General features: G+C 36.9%; 1 pseudogene; it reads left to right on the forward strand.

Annotated features, from left to right (window-relative positions):
* Window positions 1-19,706, forward strand: part of LOC129532474 (mitochondrial adenyl nucleotide antiporter SLC25A24-like) — a 65,886-nt pseudogene that overhangs the window by 34,948 nt on the left and 11,232 nt on the right.

The following is a 19,706-nucleotide window of genomic DNA, read 5'->3' on the forward strand; positions in this document are numbered from 1 at the left end:
CTCCTTTTATCCTTTCGTGTAGAACAGGTCTGGTATTGATGATCCTTTAGCTTTTTGTTTGTCTGGGAAAGTATTTCTCCTTCACGTTTGAAGGATATTTTTGCTATATATACTATTCTAGGGTAAAAGTTATTTTCTTTCAGCACTTTAAACATGTCATGCCACTCTCCGGGCACCTGTAGTCGCAGCTACTCAGGAGGCTGAGGCAGGAGAATGGTGTGAACCCGGGAGGCAGAGCTTGCAGTGAGCCGAGATCACGCCACTGCACTCCAGCCTGGGCAACAGAGCGAGACTCCATCTCAAAAAAACAAACAAACAAAAAATGTTATGCCACTCTCTACTGGCCTGTAAGATTTTCACTGAAAAGTCTGCTGCCAGACATATTGGAGCTTCATTGTACAGTATTTGCTTCTTTTCTCTTGCTGCTTTTAGGATCTTTATCCTTGATCTTTGTGATTTTGATCATTAAATGCCTTGAGGTAATTTTCTTTGGGTTAAATCTGCTTGGTGTTCTAGAACCTTCTTGTACATGGATATTGATATCTTTCTCTATGTTTGAGAAGTTCTCTGATATTATTGCTTTGAATAAACTTTCTATTCCTATCTCTGTCTCTATCTCCTCTTTTAAGGCCAATAACTCAGATTTGCCCATTTGAGGCTATTTTTCTAGATTCTATAGGCTTGCTCCATTGTTTTTTATCCTTTTTTTTTTTTCGTTTTGTTTCTTCTTTGTGTTTTCAAATAGCCTGTCTTCAAGCTCACTAATTCTTCGGCTTGACCAATTCTGCTATTAAAAGACTCTGATCCATTCTTCAGTATGCCAGTTGCATTTTTTAGCTCCAGAATTTCTTCTTGATTCATTTTAATTATTTTAATCTCTTTGTTAAATTCGTCTGATAGAATTCTGAATTCCTTCCCTGTGTTATCTTGAATTTCTTTGAGTTTCCTGAAAATTATTTTGAATTCTGTGTCTGAAAGGTCACATATCTGTTTCTTCCGGATTGGTCTTTGGTGCCTTATTTAGTTCATTTGGTGAGGTTGTGTTTTTCTGAATGGTGTTGATGCCAGCAGATGTTCTTTGGTGTCTCAGCATTGAAAAGTTAGGTTTTCATTATAGTCTTCACTGTCTAGGCTGGTTTGTACCTGTTCTTCTTGGGAAGGCTTTCCAGTTATTTGAAAGAACTTGAGTGTTGTGATCTAAGCTCTATCTGTTTTAGAGGGCACCCAAAACCCAGTAACCCTGTGGTTCTTGCACACTCATAGAGGTACTGCCTTAATGGTCTTGGACAAGATCCAGGAGAATTCTCTGGATTACCAGGAAGAGACTCTTCTTCTCTTCCTTTACTTTTCCCCAAACTAACAAAGTCTCTTTTCTGTTTTGAGCCACCTAAAGCGGTGAAACCACAAGATACAGTCTTTCCCACTCTTCCCTCCCCTTTCCAAAGGCCACCAGGACTACAGGCCATGGGGAATACTGGGATACTGCCAGACTACTGCCAGTTTTCTCTTAAGGCCCAAGGTCTCTTAAGTCCACTTGTGGTGAATGCTGCCTGATCTTTCAGGTCAGCTCTGGTCCACAGCAGGTCAAGAAATGCCATCCAAGAGTCAAGTCTTGGAATCAGGGGCCTAAAGAGCCCATTTGGTGCTCTACCCCCTTCCCCCACTGTGGCCATGCTGGTGCCTAAGTTTCCTTTACTTTTCCCTATGCTTTTTTCAAGCAGAAGGAGTTTTGCCTTGTACCCACCACAGCTTGTAATATACTAAGTCTCACCTGAAGTCTCATAGGCTCACCTAAGGCTCTTGACATAGTTCTTGGGTATCACTACTGGTTATTCAGGGCCTAGGGGCTGTTCAGTTAGCATGTGATGAATGCTGCCAGGACTGAGTCCTACCCTTCAAGGCAACAGATTCTCTTCTGGCCAAGGGTGTGTCTAGAAATGTCATCCAGGAGGTAGGGCCTGGAACAGGAGCCTTGCAACTCTGAGTGGTGCCCTATCTTCCTGTGGCTGAGATAGTATTCAAGATGCATGATAAAGTCCTCCCCACTATTCCCTCTCCTCTTCTCAGGTGGAAGGAAGGGGTCTCTTTTGGTGCCATAAGATGTGCAGCCTGGGGTTAGGGGTTGGACGATGTCAGCCCTCCCTTAGCCACCTCAGCTGCTGTCTGAGTAGGTCTTGAGTTCCCCTAGTCCTGTCTCTGGGCCCAGTTCAGCACTAGGATTCACCTAGCAATTGAAGTCCTTATGGTCTACACTGTGTTTCCAGTTTACTTAGAGACCCAGTGTGGCGTGGCCTAATGGTGGTAAGGTTTGTGGGAACTCAAGTTTGTACCACTGGTATTAACAGTTCTCCTCTGGCTAGGGCTGGTTTAAATGCTCTCTCTGGCTGGGCATAGTTGCTCACACCTGTAATCCCATCACTTTGGGAGCCCAAGATGGGAGGATTGCTTGAGTCCAGGAGTTTGAGACCAGCCTGGGCAACGTGGTGAAACCCCATCTCTACTAAAATACAAAACTTAGCCTTGTGGTGGCGCATGCCTATGGTCCCAGCTACTTGGGAGGCTGAAGTGGAAGGATCACTTGAGCCCAGGGAGATCGAGGCTGCAGTCAGCCATGATCACACCACTGCACTTCAGCCTGGGCAACAGAGTAAGACCCTGTCTCAAAAACACATATGCACACATACACACACACACACACACACACACACGCACACACATACATCTTATTTCTTCCATGGGTGGGTGTCCGCTGAGTTCAGTTCACTTTTCCTTTCTTCTTTAACAGGACAGCACTGAGTTTAATGCCTCACAATTGCTGTGCTCTCCCTCCCCCAGTGCCCAGAGACACTCCCCGTACCTTGCCACCACTGTCGGGGTGTAGCAGGGATGGTGCCAGCGATTTAAGGCTGTTTGTTCTATCTCTTCACTGCCTCGTTCAGTGATACAAGGCTAAAATCAGTTACTATGAGGGCTCATCTGATTTTTAGTTCTTATGAAGGTGTTTTATTTGGGTAGATAATTGTTGAATTGGTGTCCTTGCAGGGGGTGATGGGTAGAGTCTTCTGCCTTCTTGCTTTGCCTCCAGCCTCTATACTGTCTTCTTAAGAGACCTTTATTTGCTACCCTTGTTATTTTACTTATTTTCTCTGTATTATAATTGCTTTTTTTCCTTTCCTATATATTTTATTACTCTGTAAATTCCTAGAGGGCAGAAACTAACTTCTGCACTAAACCGCATTGCCTCAACATTTAGAAAAAATTGATCATCTTGTCATAAGCAAGTACGATCACTGAAAATAAAGTAAAATGCAAAAGTGGTTAGAGTATAGACTTTTAAAAAGGAAACTGACATTTGAAGAAGGAGTCAATGCAAATAATAAAGAAATTTAATCAAATCATATAAGATGCTACTCTTGAATTTTGAGTTAGGTTTAAGTAATTAAAGGAGTTTGAGAGAATTTGAAATAAAGCAAGGAATATTTATTATTTATTCCTTGCCTAGTATGTGGCAGACATTGTGATGAGTGGCTGGTATGTAATCCCTGTACTCAGGGTTTACATTTTTCAGAGAACAGATTAACTAAATAGTTTGAGAATTTTAAATTAATAATTGCTCTAATTTAATTGATTTTACATTAAATCTATATGTCAATGCATTATTAAAAATCATTTGATGTAGTACAGGTGCTAAGAAAATTGTTGATCTTCAGTAACAGGAAGTGGCATGAAAAAAATCTTTGGATTTTTGGTCCTTGTAAAAAGTTATCTTTGCTCCTTGTAGAAAGCTATCCTTATAATTTATCAAGTGTCTACACTTTTCTTTATTGTCCAATAATTCTTCCTATTTATCAGTTAATTGATATAGGAGAGAGTATAGCTATTCCAGATGAATTTACCGAACAAGAAAAGCAGTCTGGAGATTGGTGGAAGCGTTTGGTGTCAGCAGGAATAGCTAGTGCGGTTGCACGGACATGCATGGCACCTTTAGACCGCTTGAAAGTCATGATGCAGGTTTTTTGCTCGCCTTACCTACCCTTTAAGAGTTAAAGTAACTTGAAAAGTCTTTGGCAGCTTTCAAAAAAGGTTTTAAAAAAATGTTTTCTCATATACTACTTCTCATTAAAATTTTACATTTTCCTGAAAATGTAAATGCTAATTTTCAGTATTAAAAGATTTCTTAATTTTCTTAAAGAAGCTACTGTGTATTCAAGTTAATTTTTATTTTAAATAATAATAGAACCACTCTATTAGAATTTTTTTCAAAGATGGAACTAAATTTATGAAAGAAATGAGAAGATACCATTAGACTTTGTATTGGTTATCTCTAACCCTGGCACCAACATAATAGCATGGTTCTATTCTACCATTTAATTACTAAAAATATTTCCAAGAGGCAGAAAATAAGTTGTTTAGAGTCTATTATTATATTTTGTTTAATTACATTTATTTCATTGAATAATGGATTGTCAACAGTAGTTATAAAATAGTGCATGGCTTAAGGTGTTAATTATCATAAGTAGAATCCACAATTAAAGTTTGATATTTGCTGAATACTTTCTCTGCAAGGATATAAAAATTAATCATCCACAACCTAATTAACTTAAATTTCAAACTAAATTCACATATGTGGGTGTTTTACTATCTTTTGCTTTTCGGTAATGTTGGTGACATTTTAGTAATGCATTATGAACAGTTATTATACAATGTGAATTAATTGTGTAATAACTTTAGTGTCACATGTTTAAGAACTATTTAGTTTATACTTCTGTCTCATTCTAAAAAATGATTTATCTTAATTAGGAATTAAACTTATGTAAATATATCATTTATGGAAAATATAGGTTGTTAGAAGGATAGGTTTTGCAGGGGAAAAGACTTCATTAATTCCACATATATTTATTTAGGGCCAATTATGTACTAGCTGCTTTAATAGGCATTAGGGACTATAGGAAAATGTTAGACATAGTTTTTGTCCTTAGAGAATTTACAAGCTTTCTTGGACAATAGTTAGTTAGATAGGTAATAATAAAATGTGATATAAGTGCTATCTACCCAGACAGATGATACACATAGTACTGTGGGAGCACCAAGGGTAGTAAATACTATTCCCCCCATGCCTAATATTTCTTGCATAAATATAGGGTGAGATTCTGGTTAATGCATCCCATGGAGATAAACCCTTAATTCAGTGGGCTAAGTGTAGGGAACATACTTTGAATGGCATTAGATGGTAAGACACATAACCCATCATCCTTCCGCATGTTTGATTCCATCTGTGATCTATATTCTTTTCAGATAGGTGACTCAGTTCAGTCAGTCCTTAGGTAAGAGAAGGAGCTGAAAATTCTGTGTTGCAGGTGGAAATATAAAACAGCTTCCTCAGTAACTGGGCCTGTCAAAAAATTAAATAATGAAATTTAAAGGAGAAATATACAGACATGATACAGTGCTACACAGAGATGGAGACATGTAGGGAGATGAGAAACACAGGAATGGGACCAAGAGGAAAAATAAAGACAATGTATTTGTCGTGCGCCCATCATATGCAGGTGCTAGAAATACAAAGATGAAAAAGCATATTTCTTATACTCCAGGACCTTACAGAGACACAAACAACATATCTATGTGATGGTGATGATAATATTGAAAACAATAATTGTCAATTAATTGCACATAATCACCGTGTGCAAGATAGAAAATTGTATTTATGGCTATTGTAAGGACATGGGGTAAGGGCACTCAGTTCTCTGAGGGGATGGAAATGAGTCAGTGGATTAGGGAGGGGGCAAATAGGGAGACCTGAAAAGAGTGAAAAAAGAGAAGGGGGTAAGGGAGGTGGATAGAGAAAAGTAGGAAGAGGATGGGAGACAGAAACATAAAAAAGAAAAGGAAAATAGGGGAAAAAAGAGGAGGGAAGATGATAGATACAAGCGAGTTTGAAGTGGGGTGAGGAGAGTACTATGATGAGAAGCAAAGGAAGGAATGGAAAGCAGGAAAGAGTCACTGCCCTTTTATGCTGTTCTGGGTTGGGTCTCATGGCTTTCATTTATCCTTGTATTTGACAGTGAAATGGGTTCATTAGAACTTGTCCACTCTATTGATAGAGGTATTATTGTGTGAGCTTCACACAACTGGAAAAGAATTCTGTGAAACAGAGGAAGACATATGTGTTGTGGTCAGAGGTAATTTAATATGATTCCTGAGCAGAGCCTTTACAGTCAGAGAGCCCTGGGTTGGAATTTTTGATACTTTAATCACTTTTTCTGATCCATAGACATGTAGGTGGTTTTTAATCCTCCTTTTTTTAAAGCAATTATTCATAATTTTATGATGAACACCATTCTTTATTAATCTTTTTCTTATTTAAGATTATTTGATTGAAAAATTCCTGGTTTAAGTAATGATATGAACATTTTTAAGGCTGTAAATATTTTACTAAATTTTTTTCTAAATTTGTTCTACCCACAGAAGAGAATGTTCATTTTGCCTTGTTCTCCCATGATTTTTCTCTTACTTTATAGACAGAAGGGCATTTTAATTAATGTTTTAACTTTACTTTCTTAAAAATAGCATTTTTTTCTTATTGTAAGATAGCACACTAGAAAAATGGGAAAACACAGAAAAGGATAAAGGAAGACGTTAAAATGACCTGTACTCCTCATGTATGAGGTTGTTAGGGATGCTACAACAAAGTTCCATAAACTGACTGGCTTAAATAACAGAAACTTATTGTCTTGGTTCTGGAGGCTAGAAGTCAAAAATCAAGGTGTCGGCAGGGTTGGTTCCTTTTGAGGGATGTGAGGAATAATCTGTTCCAGGTCTCTTTCCTTGGCTTGCAGAAGGCAGTCTTCTCTGTCTCTTCACATTGTTTCCTCTCTGTGTGTGTCATGTCTCAGTGTCCAAATTTCCTTTCATAAGGATGCCAGTCAGAGTAGGGCACACCCTAATGATGTCACTTTAACTTGTTAAAGACCCTATCTCTAGGTCACATTCTGAGGGAATGAGGGTTAGGACTCCAACATATGAATTTTGGGAGACACATATTGACCCATAACATCTTGCCACCCAGGAATATCCACTGTTGAAAGTTCGATGTATTTTCATTTATCCTTTTCTCGTTGCATATTTCAATGTACTCTTTAATAATCTTGTAATATATTTGTACCATCAACGCATCTTGTTTATGCTAAAATTCTCTGGTAATTAAGTTATTTCTGTTTTTTTAAGTTGTCCTTTTCTCTTTGATGTGTCAGATTAATTAAAGTATGTATTTCGTGACAAGAAATATTAATATATCAGTTTTAGATGTCTCTGAGGGAAAATTAAAAATATCTTGAAAATCATGAATTTATGCGTATATGTATATTTATTTTTATTAGCAATAGCAATACCAATGCCATAAAGCCAGTAAAATGAATTGAAAAGTAAATAAATGTGCTATTTATTTATAGGTTCATAGTTTAAAGTCAAGGAAAATGAGATTGATTAGTGGCCTTGAGCAGTTGGTGAAAGAAGGAGGGATTTTTTCCCTTTGGCGAGGAAATGGTGTAAATGTTTTAAAAATTGCACCAGAGACAGCACTCAAGGTTGGGGCCTATGAACAGGTAAAACATTTTTGTCTGTAGAATTTTAAACAAAAATCAGATTTTAAATTTAATTTTCAAAAATTCAGACTCTCATGAAAGAGAAAACTGGAGTGTGCACAAGCAGTAGGTTTCAATGTAAATGTTAATGACTTTGTGTATTCTCATTTGATTTGTTGTGTTTTCATATTACTATTGTTTACAAGAGAAGTTCCATGAATTACTCTATATTATCATAACTGATATCTATTAGTAGATCTTTTAATTTCAATGTCACAGTGTAGGAAGTCTTCACAAAACATTTCATCATTGATTTTTTCTTTGAAAAATTTGAAAATTTTACAGAAATTTCAGTTCGTTTGTTAATGAATAGAGGATCAACATCTTAATTTAGTCAAGTGATGAAGAGATTAAAAAAATGCACTTAATTTTAAAATTTATTAAGCTCATTTAGATTATTTACTTTGAAATATGTCTATTTTCAAATATTATAAAATATTAGTGTCACATAAGAGTCCAAGAGTGCTCTGTGTGTCTCTCAAGTTTTCCATCTTCACTGTAAAATCTTGTAGTAATTCTCCTTTCTTTAAACATTTTTATAGCATATAGCATTAAAGTGCTTATTTTATAGACTCTTGTTTATAAGGTCACCAGAACCTCAACATTTTAAGAAAATATTAAAGAATGATCATATCCTTTTCCAACCCAAACAGTTGAAAAGCAAGTAGATAGATGAGTAGGACTCTGGACTTAGTTGTAATGCATGCACATCTTAAAAACATACATCTCTTACTTAAACAGGGATTGACTTACTCATTCAGCAAGTATTTCTTTTATTAACTAATTTTTCTTGAATAACTAATGTGTCCAGGTTCTCTTCTAGGTAACGGAAATGTCATAGCAAATAAAACAGGAAACCAACCAACCAACCAAACAAACAAACAAAAACCTGACTTCCTTTTTCAGATTTGTATTAGAATATAGGTAGGAGGAGACAATAACTAAAGAAGTGAAATATATGGTATGCCAGGTGGTGACAATGGCTATGGGGAAAACAGAGGATAGAAATTGGAGATAGAAATTGACAACTCTTTCAAGGAGTTTTGCTGTGAAGAGAAGAAGGGAAATGCAATGGTAACTGAAGGAGGTATGGGATTAAGAGAATGTTTTTCTAGAAATTGAAGAAGCGATGTTTGTATGCTTAGGGGAATAATCCACTGGAGGGGGTATAAGTGATAATATAGGAAAGGAGGGGAGTGTTGGTAGGGGATTGTCCTTAATCTTTGAGTGAGTGACAGGAGATGGGAGCTAATGCTCATGGAAGGGTTTGGCCTTGGTTAAGCATTTTATCCATAGTTATAGGAGAAGTGCTACTATGTGGACACAGTCGTAGCAGATTTGTGGAAGCATTTTTCCTAGTGCTTCAATTTCTTCCATGAAATGGGAAGCAAGGACATGTTGGATGTTTGAAGAAACAGAAGGTATGAAATAGTCTTCTAGGAGAGTGGGAGAGCAAATGGATTGAGGAAACAAAATAAGATTTCTGGTGGCAAAGGTACAGTTGAAGTCAGTAGTCATGAATTTAAAGTGATATCAGGCAGCATGTAGAGCTATAAAATATTGTTTTCAATAGGTTTTGAACTCTGGCAGTTTCATAGATTTAAATATTTATTGTGTGCCTACCATGGGCTAGCTAGGTCTTATGTTTGGGAATACATGAAAGAGCAAGATAGATACTGTCTTTGGCCTTCTAGACCTTACCTTCTATCAAAACTAGATGTTGAAATTTAAGAAGTGTTTATCTAAATGCAATATCAATTTAGGCCAGGCACATTGGCTCACATCTATAATCCCAGCACTTTGGGAGGCTGAGGTGAGAGGATCATTTGGGCCCAGGAATTCGAGACCAGCCTAGGCAACATAGTGAGATCTTGTCTCTACAAAAGTCGAGGGAGGGGGGAGGGATAGCATCGGGAGATATACCTAATGCTAGATGACGAGTTAATGGGTGCAGCGCACCAGCATGGCTCATGTATACATATGTAACTTACCTGCACAATGTGCACATGTACCCTAAAACTTAAAGTATAATAAAAAAAAAGAGGGAAAAAAAGAAAAAATAAAATAAATAAATAAAATAAAAATAAAAATAAAAATAAAATTAGCCAGATGTGGAGGCACACTCCTGTATTCCCAGCTACTTGGGAGGCTGAGGTGGGAGGATTGCTTGGACCTAGGAGTTTGAGGCTGCAGTGGGCTGTAATTGTGCAGCTGCAATCCAACCTGGGTGACAGAGTGAGACCCTGTTTCTTCAAAAAAAAAAAAAAAAAAGAAAAGAAAACTGTTGCAAAGTATAAAAGAAGCATACCAGTTTGTGTATTCATGATTATTACTAGGAATATGTGCGTTGTTATTTGTGAGGTAAGGCACAGTTGGAAAAAAATGGCCTGGACCCTAAATCATCAGTATGTCATCCTCACTATTTATGGTGATACACAGGTGGCATAAAGGGCACTCCAGATAAATGTACTGTTTACTACTAACAGGACTTTGGCTTCAAATTTCTTTCTTGTCTTCAACCCTGATGAGCTGGAGTGGATCAAAAATCTGCAACAAAGGACACCCTTTTCTCTATTTAGTGCCAAACTTGACTAGAGTCAGACTGAAGCAGCCCATTTCATACTTCTGCTCCCTTAGGACATATCCTGATTCCTGATAGCTTTCCAAGGGCATGCCACCTTATGGGGAAAAAGAGAATGAAAGAAATGCCACATAAGATGCAAAAAACAGAAGTTGCTCCTGCCCAATTTTATTTATTAATATAATCTCATTTGTTTCCTCACTGTCTAGAAGCCCTACGTTCTCTGGTTAACCCACTTTCCACTTCCCTAGATTTTTCTTGAAGACTCAGGTTTTTTCCTTAACCCATAGCAGAGCATCTTATCATGAGAGGAGTGTTGTGTGGAGTCAGGTAAAATAAGTTGTAATATTTTAAGTTGTAATAGAGATTTTATTTTACTTCTTGGACCCTCTATAAAGTTCTTATCCCAGCATTAAAACCTACCATAATTTATCCCTACTTAACATGTCCAGTACTGCTGCTTGACAAATACTGCTTTTCAAGTAAAAGAATCTATTTCTTATACCTTAACAAGTTGTGCTTTTCCTGTCTCCTTGATTTTGCTCACACTTTCTTTCTAATTGAGTTACCCTTTTTCTCCTTCTAACATATCTAAATTATTTCAAGAACTAAAGTGTTTCCCTTCCTGAGAAGTAACCTATTTTGGTATCTGTTCTTTCTGCCCTAGTATATTTATTGCCTGTACCACTTATGTAAACTAGAATTAGGTTTAGATGCATGTGACAGAAAACCCCAAACAATAGTGACATAAATAAGATAGAAATTTCTTTCTTTCTCACGAAGTCTGAGGATAGGGAGTTTAGGACTGGTATGGAAGTGCCTTGAAGATGAAAAGAAACTCACTTGCAACCAGCTCACTGTCTACCCTCTGTAGGGTATGATCCTTGTCTCCATGAGTCTGAGCTGGAACTCCAGCAATGACATCTAAGTTTCAGGCAACAACTAGGGGAAGAAGCAAAGAAGGGCATGTCCCATTCCATGCAGGACACTTCCCCAAAGTGACATACAATACTTATGCTTATATATTATTAACCAAAACTTGGACACATGAACACATCTAGTTGAAAAGGAATCTAAGTATATAGTCTTTAGCTGGGAAACAATAGGTACAACTGTAAATTTTTGTTTCTTAGGAAAAAAGGAAGATTGATTCTTGGGATACCACTAGCAGCCTCTGCCACTTAACCAGTTTGTGTCCTCTCTTTTAAACCCTGTATTTTAAACAATGTCTTCCAGAAAAATAGTATGCTTGTTTAGAATAGGGACCATAGCATCATTCCCAGAATAGTGACAGCACATCATTGAGTGTTACTAAGAGCCTAGTGTCATCATTTTATAGATGTAAAAACTGAGGCAAGAGAGGATAAATTACCTGAAGTTACACATTTAGTTGGCAATACAGTCACAGTTAGAATACTGTCCTTGGTCCCAGTTCTCCTACCTTGGGACAATGTTTCTAATACTATGTTAGAGTACAGGTTCTCAGTCAGACTGGTAGGACATATCAGTGTGGCTTAAAGTGGTTAACTGAGATTTGTTGTAAATTATGATTAATAGTAGTTAAATACCAAAGTTTATGAGTGATTTACTCAAAAGGGAGATTTTATAGGGTAGTACTTAAGGTCTGGTACTGGAACCAGGCTTTCTAAGTTCAAATCCTAGCTCTACCACTTGCTAGCTATGCAAAATACAGCAAGCTTCTTAACCTCTGTGTGCTTCAGTTTTCTTACATGTTCCTTAACTTAAAATAGAAGAAATAATGATTAGGGTTGTTGTGGGAATTAAATGAATTAACATGTATATAAAGTGCCTAGAACAATATCTGACACAAGCATTTATACACATTTCTATTTTTTGTAATAGACAAGACTATATTTTTAACATAATGGGCACTTTTACCTACTTGCAACTAGGAGAGAAAAGAGGGCCTTATACTGGCATGCATGGAATTGTACATAAAACATAACCCATGGAAATGTGTGGCAAATGTGAATGTCAACTGTCATGTGTTAAGCTGGAAAAATGGTTAGAATGTCTGAAAAATTAACAGATACTTTAGACTGTCAGGGTCTGCAAAACCACCCCCAGGTTCAGTGATTTGCTAGGAGTACTCACAGGACTCAGTGTATAGTCACACTTGTGGCTCTAATTCATTACAGTGAAAGGATACGAGCAAAATTTCCAAAGGGAAAAGGTGCATAGGGTGAAGACCAGAGGAAACCAGATGTAAGCTTTCAAGTGTCCTGTAGAGTCACATGCCACACGCTTAAATCCTCCAGCAATTAGTTATAATAACACACGAAATGTCTATCCCATTAGAGACTTAGTGCCCAAGGTTTCACTGGGGTTGCTCACATAAGTACCCTCTGCATGGCATGTTCCAATATTTCAGACTCCTACAAGGAAAGCAGATATTCAGCTCAAATAATATTGCTTGCATAAAAAGTTTAGGCACAGCGAGCCATTCTTATCAAGGAATGATGGGAACCCTTCCCAAATCCAAGTTACCAAATACCAGCCAAGGGCCAACTTTGCAGGCAGTCTTTTCTAAAGGTAGCAGTTTTAGTCCTGCTATATTAACCTTTTCTATACACAAACCATTTTAGAAATGTCACCATGAAGGGTAAGAAATTTCCTTGTAAACTTGTAGCTTAAAAAAAATACAAACTAATTCTTTGGCATCAAGGGATGCTATTACTTCTTTCTTTTATTTATTTTTATTATTATTATTTCTTATATTTTTTTGCCTGTTCTTTCCCCCTATAGCTTTATTGAGGTATAACTGACAATTAAAAATAGTATATTTAAGGTATACAACTTGATGATTTGATATACCTATACATTGTGAGGTAATCATCAAAATCAAGCTAATTAACATACCCATCATTTCACATGGTTACCAGCGTCTTTTTGGAAATGTGTGATGAGAACCTTTAAGATCTATTCTCTTAGCAAATTTCAAGGGTACAATACATTACTGTTAACCATATTCACAATGTCGTACATTAAATCTCCAGAACTGATTCACTTTGAATAACTGAAACTTTGTACCCTTTAACCAACATCTCCCCATTTCTCCCTCCTCCCAGGCCCTTGCAATCACCATTCTACTTTCTGCTTCTATGAGTTTGACTATTTTAGATCCCACATATAAGTAAGATTGTATAGTATTTGTCTTTCTGTATCTGGTTTATTTCACTTAGCATAATGTCCTCCAGGTTCATCCCTGTTATAAGTGGCAGGATTTACTTCTTTTTAAAGACTAAATAATGTTCCATCATATGGATTGTATGTATTCCGTTGTAATATTCCATTATATACCACATTTTCTTTAACCATTTATTCATCAATGGGCATTTAGGTTGCCTGCATATCTTGGCTATTGTGAATAATGCTGAAATGAACATGGGAGTGCAATTATCCCTTTGAGATACTGATTTCATTTCCTTTGGATATATACCCAGAAGTGTGATTGCTGGATCATCAGGTAGTTCTGTTTTTAATTTTTTGAGGAACCTACATATTGTTCTCTATATGGATATAGCAATTTATATCCCATCATGAGTGTATAAGAATTCTTTTTTTAATTCACATTTTTTTTGGTCAACACTTGTTATCTTCTGTCTTTCTGATAGCAGTCCTTCTAAAAGGTGTGAGGTGATTTCTCTGTGGTTTTGGCTTGCATTTCCCTGATTATTAGTGATGTTAAGCAGCTTTTCATATACATGTTGGCCATTTGTACGTCTTCTTTGAAGAAACGTCTACTCAAGTTCTTTGTTTATTTTACAATCAGTTTGTTTCTTTTGCTATTGAGTTGCGTGAGTTCCTTACCTATTTTGCATACTAAACTCTTATCAGAAATATGATTTGCAAATATTTTCTCCCATTCTGTAGGATGCCTTTTCACTCTGCCAGTTATTTCCTTTGCTATGCAGAAGATATTTAGTTTGATGTAATTGCTCTTGTTTATTTTTGCTTTTGCTACCTATGCTTTGGTATCATATCTGAAAAATCATCCCCCAGATGAATGTCAAGAAGCTTCTCCCCTATGTTTCCTTCTAGTAGTCGTATTGTTTTAGGCCTGATGTTTAAGTTTTTAATCCATTTTTAGTTGGTTTTTGTATATGGTGTGACATAAGGGTCTCTTTCTTCTACATGTGAATATCCAATTTTTCCAACACTGTTTGTTGAAGAGACTATCTTTTCCCCATTCCATGTGCTTGGCATCTTATCAAAGGTCGGTTGACTGTAGATAAATGGGTTTATTTCTAGGCTTTCTCTTCTGTTCCATTGGTCTAGTTGTCTGTCTTTATTACCATCCTCCTTTGGTTATTATAGCTTTATAATTAGTATGTTTTGAAATTGGAAAGTGGTTATGTTCCCAGCTTTGTTCTTCTTGCTCAAGACTGATTTGTCTATTCAGGGTCTTTTGTGGTTTCAGATGAATTTTAGGATTTTTAAAAAATTTCTATAGAAGGAATAACATTGGAATTTTTGGGGATTGCATTGAATTTGTAGATAGCTTTGGGTAGTATAGACATTTGAACAATGTTAATTCTTTCAATCATTGGACATGGATGTCTTTCTATTTATCTGTGTCTTCTTTAATTTCCTTCATCAATGTTTTATAATTTTCGGTGTACAAGTCTTTAACCTCTTTGATTAAGTTTGTTCCTACATATTTTAATCTTTTGTGCTATTGTGAATGGCAAAAAGATGAAAGATTATTATTTTCTTAATTTCCTTTCCAGATAGTTCATTGTTTGTGTACAGAAACGCTAGTGAATTTTGTATGGTGATTTTTCTATCCTGAAAATTTACTGAATTGGTTTATTACAACATTTTTGGGGAGATGAGTCTTTAGAATTTTCTATATATATGACCACGTCATCAAAAACAGAGATAATTTTACTTCTTTCTTTAGTTATGTCTTTTCTTTTTCTTGCCTAATTGCTTCAACTAGGATTTCAGTACTATGTTGAAGTAGTAAGAGTGGGCATCCTTGCCTTATACTGGATGTTAGAGGGAAAGCTTTCAATTTTTTTCCCATTTATTATGACATTAGCTGTGGACTTTTAATATATGGACTTTATTGTGTTGAGGTAAGTTCCATCTATGCCTATTTTGCTGAGCATTTTAATTATAAGTGAATGTTAAATAATGCTCTTTCTGCATCTATTGAGATGATTATGTGTGTTTTTTTCCTTTCATTTTGTTATTGTGTTGTATCACATTGATTGTTTGAGTATACTGAACCATCTTTGCACCCCAGGGATAAATCCCACTTGGTCATAGTGTGTGATCCTTTTAATGTGCTGTTGAATTCAGTTCGCTAGTACTTTATGAAGGATTTTTTTATCTGTGTTCATTAGGGATATTGGCCTGTAGTTTTCTTTTTTTGTGTTATCTTTGTCTGGTTTAGAATCAGCATGATGCTGTCCTCATAAAATAAATTTGGGAGTGTTCCCTCTTCTTCCACTTTTTGGAAGTGTTTGAGAAGGATTGGTATTAATTATTTGAATGTTTGGTAGAAGTTGTCCATGAAGTCATCTGGCCCTTGGCTTTTCTTTGTTGGGAAGTTTTTGATTACTGATTCAATCTCCTTTTTGTTATTGGTATGTTCAGGCTTTCTATTTCTTCTTCGTTCAGTTTTGGTAGATTGTATTTTCCTAGGAATATGTCAGTTTCTCTCAAGTTATTCAATCTGTTGGCATATAATTCTTACAAGCCTTATCAGTCTCTTATAATCCTTATTTTTGTAACATAATGCTCCTTTTTATTTCTAATTTTATTTTATTTTTATTATTTTTTTGAGACAGAGTCTTGCTCTGTCACCCAGGCTGGAGTGCAGTGGCACCATCTCAGCTCACTGCAATCTCTGCCTCCCGAGTTCAAGTGATCCTCCTCCCTCAGCCTCCCGTGTAGCTGGGAACACAGGCTCGTGCTACCACGCTCGGCTAATTTTTTTGTATTTTTAGTAGAGACCGGGTTTCACTGTGTTAGCCAGGATGGTCTCGATCTCCTGATCTCGTGATCCGCCCGCCTCGGCCTCCCAAAGTGCTGGGATTACAAGCATGAGCCACGGCACCCGGCCACTATTTTTTTTTTTTTTTTGAGATGGAGTCTCACTCTGTCACCCAGGCTGGAGTGCAATGGCACGGTCTCGGCTCACTGCTACCTCCGCCTCCCGAGTTCAAGCAATTCTCCTGCTTCAGCCTCTGGAGTAGCTGGGATTACAGGTGCCCGCCCCCATGCCTGGCTAACTTTTTGTATTTTTAATAGAGATAGGGTTTCACCATTTTGGCCAGGCTGGTCTTGAACTCCTGACCTCAGGTGATCCGCCCTCCTTGGCCTCCCAAAGTGCTAGGAGTACAGGCGTGAGCCACCAAGCCCGGCCTATTTATAATTTTGGTTATTTAAGCCTTCTCTCTTTTTTTCCTTAGTCTAGCTATGGTTTTGTCAGTTTTGTTTATCTTCAAAAACAAACAAAAAACCAACAACTACAACAATAGCAACTCAGCTTTATTGATTTCTTTTATTGCCTTTCTATTCTCTATTTGATTTATTTCTACTCTCTAATCTCTGTGAGTTCCTTCTTTATGTTAATTTTGGGATTAGTTTGTTTTTCTTTTGCTAGTTTCTTCATATTAGGTTGCTTCCTTGAGATCTTTTTTTTTTTTTAATCCAGGCTTGTATTGCTATAGAATTCCCTCTTAGTACTACTTTTGCTGCATCCTGTGAGGTTTGATATCTTGTAGTTTTTTTTTTTTCAAGATATGTTTAAAATTCTCTTTTGGTTTCCTTTTAGAAACTGGGGTTTGGCTGGTCGCGGTGGCTCACGCCTACAATCCCAGCACTTTGGGAGGCCGAGGTGGGCAGATCACCTGAGGTCAGGAGTTTGAGATCAGCCTAGCCAACATGGCAAAATCCCGTCTCTACTAAAAATACAAAAAATTAGCCGGGCGTGGTGGCGGGCGCCTGTAATCCCAGCTACTTGGGAGGCTGAGGCAGGAGAATCGCTTGAACCCTGGAGGTGGAGGTGCTGTGAGCCAAGATCGCGCCACTGCATTGCAGCCTGGGCGACAAGAGCGAAACTCCATCTCAAAGAAAAAAAAAAAAAGAAAGAAATTGGAGTTTAAATTGCTTTTGAAACAACTTATTAGTTGTTCAAGAGTATGTTGATTAATATGTATATATTGTGAATTTTTTTCATTTTCTTGTTGCTTATTATTTTCCAGTGTTATTCTATTGTGGTCATAAAAGATACTTGGAATGACTTTACTTTTCTTAAATTTGTTAAGACTTGTTTTGTGACCTAACATGTGGTCTGTACTGGAGAATGTTTCATGTATGCTTGAGAAGAATGAGTATTCTACTGCTGCTGTTGGGTGGTAAGTTCTATATATGGTTGTTAGGTCCATTCGGTTTATTTGTTGTTTGAGTCGCCTGTTTCTTTATTGATATTCTGTCTGGGGGTTCTATCCATGACTGAAAGTGGGGTATTAAAGTTCCCTACTATTATTGCATTGCTATCTTTCCCTTCGGTTTTGTCAATATTTACTTTATATATTTAGGAACTCTGATGTTGGGTGCACATATATTTATATTTGTTATATCTTCCTGTTCAATCACTCCTTTTATCATTATATAGTGTCATTCTTTGTGTCTGGAGATGTCTATTTTGTCTAAGTATAGCCATGCATGCTTTCTTTTGGTTACTATTTGCATGAACTGTCTTTTTCTATCCCTTCACTTTCACCCCATATGTGTCTTTAAATATAAAGTGAGGTCAGACATGGTGGCTCACACCTGTAATCTCAGTGCTTTTGGAGACGGAGGCAGGAGGGTCACTTGAGGCCAGGAGTTCAAGACCATCCTGGACAACATAGTGAGACCCCCCCCATCTCTACAAAAAGAAAAAAAAGCCCTTCCTGTAGTCCTAGCTACTCAGGAGGCTGAGGCAAGAGGATCACTTGAGCTCAGGAGTTCGAGGCTGCAGTGAGCTATGATCATACCATTGCACTCCAGCCTGGATGACAGAGGAAGACGACCTTATCTCGAAAATAAGAGAAAAAAAACCCAACATATGTATATATATAAAGTGGGTCTCTTGTATCCATTCAGCCACTGTATGTTTCTTGATTGGTGAGTTTAATGCATTTACCTTTAAAGTGATTATTAATAGGTAAAAACTTACTATTGCCATCTTGTTAATTGTTTTCTGTTTTGCAGTTGTTTTCTTCTTCTCTTCCTGTCTTTCTTGGTTATTTTATGATTTTTTTTGCAATGATTTGCTTTGATTCTTTTCACTTTGTTGTTTGTGTATCAGAGTTTTTCTTTTGTGGTTACTTTGAGACTTGCATAAAATATTTGTAATTGTAATAATCTATTTTAAGTTGATACAACTTAACTTCAGTCACATACAAAAACTCTACACTTTACTTCCCTCTCTCATTCTGTGTTCTTATAATCAGAGTTTGATACTTTTTGTATTGTGTATTCATTAACAACTTTTTTAATTTTTAAAAAGTTTTTATTTTTTATTTTTTTTTGAACATTTACCTTCAGGGGCACATGTGCAGGTTTGTTACATAGGTAAATGTGTGTCATGGGGGCTTGTTGTGCAGATTATTTCATCACCCAGGTGTTAAGCCTAATGTCCATTAGTTATTTTTTCTGATTTTCTCCCTCCTCCTACCTTCTACCTTCTAATAGGCCCCAGGTTCCCAGAGGTGAACACTGGGGTTCCCCTCTATGTTTCCATGTGTTCTCATCATTTAGCTCCCACTTATAAGTGAGAACATGTAGTATTTGGTTTTCTGTTCCTGCATTAGTTTCCTAAGGATAATGTCCTCCACCTCCTCCATCCATGTTCCTGAAAAGGACATGATCTCATTCTTTTTTATGGCTGCATAGTATTCCAGGGTGTATATGTACCAGATTTTGTTTATCCAGTCTATCATTGATGGGGATTTAGGTTGACTCCATGTCTTTACTATTGTGAATAGTGCTGCCATGAACATATGTGTGCATGTGTCTTCGTAACAGAATGATTTATATTCCCTTAGGTATATACCCAGTAATGGGATTGCTGGGTCAAATGGCATTTCTATCTTTAGGTCTTTGAGGAATCACCACACTGTCTTCCACAATGCTTGAACTAATTTACACTCCCACCCACAGTGTAAGTGTTCCTTTTTCTCCACAATCTTGCCAGCATCTGTTATTTTTTGACTTTTTAATAATGGTCATTCTGACTGGTGTGAGATGGTATCTCATTGTGTGTTGATCATTTCTCTAATGATGAATAATGTTTTTTTCATATGCTTGTTGGCCACATGTATATCTTCTTTTGAGAAGTATCTGTTCATGTCCTTTGCCCACTTTTTTATGGGGTGGTTTTTTTTTTTTTTTTCTTGTAAATTTATTTAAGTTCCTTATAGATGCTGGATATTAGACCTTTGTCAGATGCGTGGTTTGCA

Source organism: Gorilla gorilla, chromosome 1 (genome assembly GCF_029281585.2).
Source record: "Gorilla gorilla gorilla isolate KB3781 chromosome 1, NHGRI_mGorGor1-v2.1_pri, whole genome shotgun sequence".
NCBI classification, from domain to species: domain Eukaryota; kingdom Metazoa; phylum Chordata; class Mammalia; order Primates; family Hominidae; genus Gorilla; species Gorilla gorilla.